The following is a 6,000-nucleotide window of genomic DNA, read 5'->3' as shown; positions in this document are numbered from 1 at the left end:
ACCGGATATTGGCTTTGTGTCCCTGCCGCTAACCAGAGGGGGTTACCATTGTTCCTTAAACATCGGTCCCCTCAGCTTCTTATTAAATAGATGTTGAGATCCAAACGACAATATGAGTCCAAGCGTAATATTGTGTGTTTGTGTTGTTTTTTTTTTCATGAGACTGTCCTTCCTATTCCATATGAGCTTTGCCGTGTCATATTTGATGCGTTGTCTAGAGGAGCGAGATAAAGGAGATGGTGGGATGGTCCGCTTTTTTCCATCATGTTCGGCACAGTTGATAGAAGTAAAAAGGCCTGAAAGGGACCTCAATAAGGACGTAACGTGAAGAGACGATGCCCCTCCGGTCACTCTACGGCTGATGAGAGCGACGGCTTCGGGTCCACGGACGGGCAATGAAAGCTCCTCGATAATAATGTTTGAGCTCACCTCCAGCGGGCTCCCACGGTGAATGTTTGCTGGGGATATTACTGTGAAGGCAGGACGGCACAAGATGGCTCTTTTGAATATGAGAGCAGAGAATGAAAGACGGCCGTCGGTCATTTTCAACTACACACTCTTTTTCCTCTCACTACAGTCTAGAAACGGCTGTCTTCTACTTGACATTTAGATAAACTCTCAAATGTATGTTTCGTTTTCCTTGGGCTCCGATTACATGTTTCTGTTTTTACAAAATTTCATTCTTTTCTTTACAATTAATACAATTGTTCTCTCCCTCTGACGTATATATAAACGGCAACAACCAAAACAAAAGGGACCAAAGTGTAGTGATGAACACTGCTTTGGTTGATTTCTGCATGGGATTATTTTTTTAGTGCAAAAACATCTTAATTTTCAGGCCTCATACAGTGACGTTTAGCTGTGGCCCCATCACTCAGCGTAAAAAGGTCTGTTCTTGACCCCTCTACTGTACAAATAGTCCCGTCTTACGACCCTCTTCACATCGCTCATTGGGTGTCAATGACTGTGAGTGCGTCTGACTGGTATTTCCCGGGCACTCGAAGCCTATTTTTTTTTTCTTCCAATGGGCAGATGGTGAGGTGTTTTGTGTTTTTTTTTTTTGAACCCACATGACTGTTGCACATTCATGAAACACCTTTTCAGTAAAAGCACAGAGTTGGCTTTCAAAGCCCCCCCGCTGCCGACTGGTAAATATCAGCCTCTAATTAGCGGCTGTTTATATCTTTCACAGCGTCATCTTTTGGAAGACGGCAGAAAATCAGTAGCAGAGCTGGCCTGCTATTAGCAATCAATGTCCTCTCTCTCTCTCTCTCCTCCATCTGTATGCTTCTATCCAGAGAAGAAGTCACCAGTAAAGGTTGCTTTTATCCACATGTTGGCAGGAATATTGCATTTTTTTTTTTTTAAATTATGACTTTTGGACGGACGTCAGGCTGAAGTTTGCCTCATTACATCACAGTTCTCTGCTAGTGCCGTGCAAATGTTACACCCCCTAAGGTGGTGTGATATTGGTCACCCCACTTACATCTAATTTAGGAGGGTAGCACCTCACCTCCCTGAAGGGCTGGCTTCCTCACATCCAATGATATTCCCAGATGTATCTCTAACAGCAGTATATGTTATACTTGCAAGGGCCAATTAAGAAACAGCCGGTATGTAAGACAGCTCTGGCCGTGTTGGAGTTGGACGTGTTAAGATTAGTTACTTTTCTCCAAGATTGGATTAAATGTGGATTTAAGTCAACCTAGTGGTTGTGGAAGAATTGCAAATGCGTTGCTCAAATTTTCCCTTTTTGACATTGCTGGTGTCCACAAATCTTGCATATGCAGAGAGTCCTGAGATAACTTTTGCGAATATGTACGAGAGGTATGAATAGTTGTCGTGACTTTCTTCTGATTCATATAGCTTGTCTGTCTTTTTGATCCCATTGAAGTGGCCCGACGTACAGTATGTTTTATGTCTCACTGCTTCACGGTGTGCCATCTGCTGCCTGCGAATGAGACCACCAATTCCTGTCACCAATTATTGTTAGACTTATTAACATTCTGAAATAGAGGATTGAGGTTGGGTTAAAGCCATGTTTTCATTATAGACACCAGATTTGTAATTATTTCTGCCCAATTTCACACCATTCTGTGCTCAAGAGGTACTGAAGTTTTGTGAGGCGTCTGAGTAGAATTGATTTAGGAAAGTGAAATACCGCATGATGAAAGAACAAGCGAGGTAATCGTCATTTACAAAGTGTCCCATCTGTCTATTAGGAATGAGATTATGCTCGTGTTTCTTGATTGATGAGATCCCCTCTGTTCCCTCTCGGTGCCACAACTTTTTTTTTTTTTATAAAACGAACACAGAGACTTTGGCTTTATCAACTCCAATCACAAGCTACTCCATGCTAAATTGACACGGCGTTTCAGTCGGAGACACCTGTTATAACGTCCGTTGATAATATCAACGTGGTGTAGAAAAGAGATGAGAACATGAGGGCCTGTTTTCTATATTAATAATGACACAATTAAAAGGACGAAATGAGCCTTCTGTGTATAACACGGACGGATTTCATAGTGAATAGTTTAATCACAGCGTTGTCTGCTATCATGACACCTCTCTGGAGAATCAGCCTACTTCTTTTCACTTAATAACGGACTTTAGGACATTTTATTTGCACTGAACTGCATTCATTAATGGCTACCGGTTATCTACAGTAAAGTCCTGCCTTCAGGCGCAAGTAGTTGTTATTTAAAACTTAAGCAAGTAATTAAAGGACTCATTTTTAAATAACTGATTGTTAAAAAAACACCCACTTATTTTCTACATAGATTCATTTGACACATCTTTTTGTATGCTCATGGACACTGACGCCATCATATTTATTTTTCAGAGAACTGCCAATTTGGAAAGGAAGACAAGAAAGGAAGAACCCCCTCTAACAGAAGGTATTGTAAGTGCCTATCATATGACCTGTGTGTGTGTGTGTGTGTGTGTGTGTGTGTGTGTGTGTGTGTGTATGTATGTTAGCGTATGTTAGCCATTTACAGCATGCTACACAATCCCAAATCCCTATTTACCCCCATTTGTGTCCTTTGTAAAAGTAGCCTAATTATATTTACTGAAAAGGACATCTTACCCTCCTGTTGCACCCCTACACACACACACACACACACACACACACACACACACACACACACACACACACACACACACACACACACACACAGTATCAATCAAATCAGTAAATCCAGCAGGGAGACAGGATGCCTGATGGCCTCTGGTCTCATTTGAGATGCAGACATTGTCCTGTTGCTTCCTTTAATGAGATCTGGAGGCGTGCAATCTAATATTCACCACTGAGGCTCCAACATGGCCCCCGAGCCTGTAGCCCAGAAGGCTGTGTGCTAATTCAATGGAGTGAAGTCAGCTGTGATCAGAAGGACTGGAGTGGCCATTCAGTCAAGAGGATGAGAGGCATTAGCCCCTTTCTACACATGATATACTAACAGTCCACATTTGTGTTCATTCTATATTTAGTCGACTGGACTGGGCTTTGAGAGGAGAACTGCTTTGGGGCTAAAATAATCTTTAGTTAATATCAACACAGGTTTGGCAACAAAGGAACATAAAGCCTTCATGTAAATAACAAAATACGCTAGTGTTGGTTCTCCCGGAACACATTTGAGTACCTGGTTTCCTTACAGTGAGTACTGTGAGACAGAGAAGCCCAATGAGTTGCTCGAGGTCAGAAAATAATGTCATGTGGGATTTTGCACATGCATATATTTGCTACAGTGCCTGCTTTCGATGAATTGATGGCATCAAAGCACTTAAGTGATGCAGGTAGCCATGAATCTGCATTAGCGGTGCTGGTACTGGTCACTAGGTTTGGCAGTAACTGCTCCTCAGAAAAGTCTTCACGGTGGTCCAAAACCCAACAATGTGGCAACAGCCAGTGGTCCGAATTGGCTCCGCTTATCACCTTAACCAATACGATTCATTCTGCCTTCAGAACCAGAGGGTCGGCGGTTCGATTCCCGGCTCCTGCTCCACTAGTCTCATGTCAGTGTGTCCTTGAGCAAGACACTTAACCCCCAAATTGCTCCCGTAGCTGCGTCTACGGTGTGTAGATAGATACTGAATTGTAAGTCGCTTTGGATAAAAGCGTCTGCTAAAAGACTGTAATGTAATGTAACTTACCTTTTATTTTGGTCAGCTCACCCATCATTAGCGTGATTTCAGCTGCTTACACAGCGTGCATCTTTATATACAGGGCGGTGGGAGAGGCTTCGCTTGGTTCCTGGTTAGAGGCATAGATTTACAGAAATTGCTCATTAGCGCCGTCCGGTTTCGACGTAGTGGAGCGCCCACTCCTCTCTCCATGATGAAGCTCCCTGCGTCTGTCCCAGCTGTCACCAGTGATTGATGCACTGTGCACTTCCCACCTTCACTTGCCCGTGCTCACTGCTGTTTACGCCTCATACCTGTTCTCACATCCAGAGGTGTCCCCGCCTCCCCCCATTAGCAGGCATATTAATCATCCTTCATGCCATATGATTGGGTTAAAATCCCAGTGTACTATGGTTCCGCCTTTTGCCCCAGGGGAAGTCATTGCCTAGAGCCTTTATACCTCCTTTTAAACTGGCTTCATGTTCAGCAGCCTCTGATAATCCCCAGAAAGAATGTGCCACTAATCCCCTGGGTTCCCTGTGGTCCGCAATAACAACAGCAACAAAAATATTCATGTGAATAAAAGTCAAGCCTTAAGTGCTCCCAGAATCACAATTTTGTTGTTCTGCAAATCTTACTTTTTTATCGCTTATCGTAAACATAATTATGGGGGCATTTAAAAAAAAAAGAAAAGAAAAAAAGAAACTCAATTTAGTAATTTGTCAGTGTTTTGGCAGCAGTTTTACTAAGTGTCTGCTAATTTGCGAGTGCTTCATAGAGTTTGACCCCAGACAGCTCTGTAACCTCCTGACATTAACAGTGTGCAGAAAACAGAGAAAAGTTTTGTTCACTGAATCCTTTTGAAATTCCCCTTTAAAAACTCTGCTGCAGAGTGCAGTAAGTGTGTGCTGTTACTCACATCAGCCATTCAAATATAGAAAGTTGTGTCATTCTAGTTTTAGTGTTGCTATAGTAGCTGTATTTGTTCACTGTCTTATTGAACTTACGAGCTCGTAGTTAGCCGGTTCTGCCTGCATTTTAATTAGGCTTTAAACTTGAGCGATAGTCTGGGGACTTCATGGAGCCATCGTGGGGTCAACATTTGAATTTGTCCAATACTTTAGGTTCTGACCAAATACCTGCGGAAATAATAACATTCCCATCAGCCTCAACTGCACTTTGTGTTTAGTGCTAGTTAGCGAATGTTAGCATTAGATGGTGAACATGTTAAACACCATACCTGCTGAATATCAGCATGTTAGCATTGGCGTTGGCTAGCATGCTGACGTTCCTAAATACAGCCTCGCAGAGCTGCTAGCACGGCTGTAGACTCTTGTTCTTGTTTCTTTAATGCTCATTGAGACCAAAAGCCACGATAACACCAATGCACATGGTGTCAAATCAGTCAAAGATCTAATCAGAGGTGACAGATAAATCCTTGATTAACAATATCTATTCAAAATACGTAATCATGTTTATGTTTAGTAGCAGAGTGAATTATTTAAACTTTAAAAAAGGCCACATTTAGTACAATATAGATGAAAATATAAGCATATATATATATAATGGAGTTTAAGTGAAATTGAGTCAAAGCTGTTTTCTATAACAATTTCTTGCCATTACTACCTTCATAAGAACATTTATTGAACTGCATCTCTATCAGTGATCAGTCTTTTGACTTGTCATCCTCCTTCTCCACTGTCAAGGTCTTCAGCCATGTTTCTTTTTCAGAAGGGACAGACAGCACAACCTGTTCCCTTTTTAATCTGGCTGTGCTGCTATTTCATTTCCTGCCTTGCCCATTGAATCAACGTGAGCTGCTCAGCGATCATCGTGAGGGGACACCAGGCAGACACAATGTCATGTCGCTTAACTTAA

General features: G+C 42.2%; 1 protein-coding gene across 6 annotated transcripts in view; it reads left to right on the top strand.

The window, feature by feature from the left end:
- Nucleotides 1-2,839: 2,839 nt before the first annotated feature.
- The window catches only part of syt1a (synaptotagmin Ia), a 108,005-nt gene continuing 104,844 nt past the window's right edge, over nucleotides 2,840-6,000 (top strand). For 3 of the 6 annotated variants that reach the window (XM_068717218.1, XM_068717219.1, XM_068717215.1), the window contains exon 1: nucleotides 2,840-2,897. The gene's annotated coding sequence lies outside the window, so the exon portion shown is untranslated. Of the gene's footprint in view, nucleotides 2,903-6,000 lie in introns of all 6 variants that reach the window. The other 3 variants (XM_068717221.1, XM_068717216.1, XM_068717220.1) reach the window with 3 other exon arrangements.

The sequence above is a fragment of the Cebidichthys violaceus genome, unplaced genomic scaffold (assembly GCF_023349555.1).
Source record: "Cebidichthys violaceus isolate CVI_PGR_0920_01 unplaced genomic scaffold, fCebVio1.0.p SCAF_21, whole genome shotgun sequence".
Taxonomy (NCBI): Eukaryota; Metazoa; Chordata; class Actinopteri; order Perciformes; family Stichaeidae; genus Cebidichthys; species Cebidichthys violaceus.
Note: the sequence above shows the minus strand (reverse complement) of the source record. Positions and strands in the feature narration are given on the sequence as shown.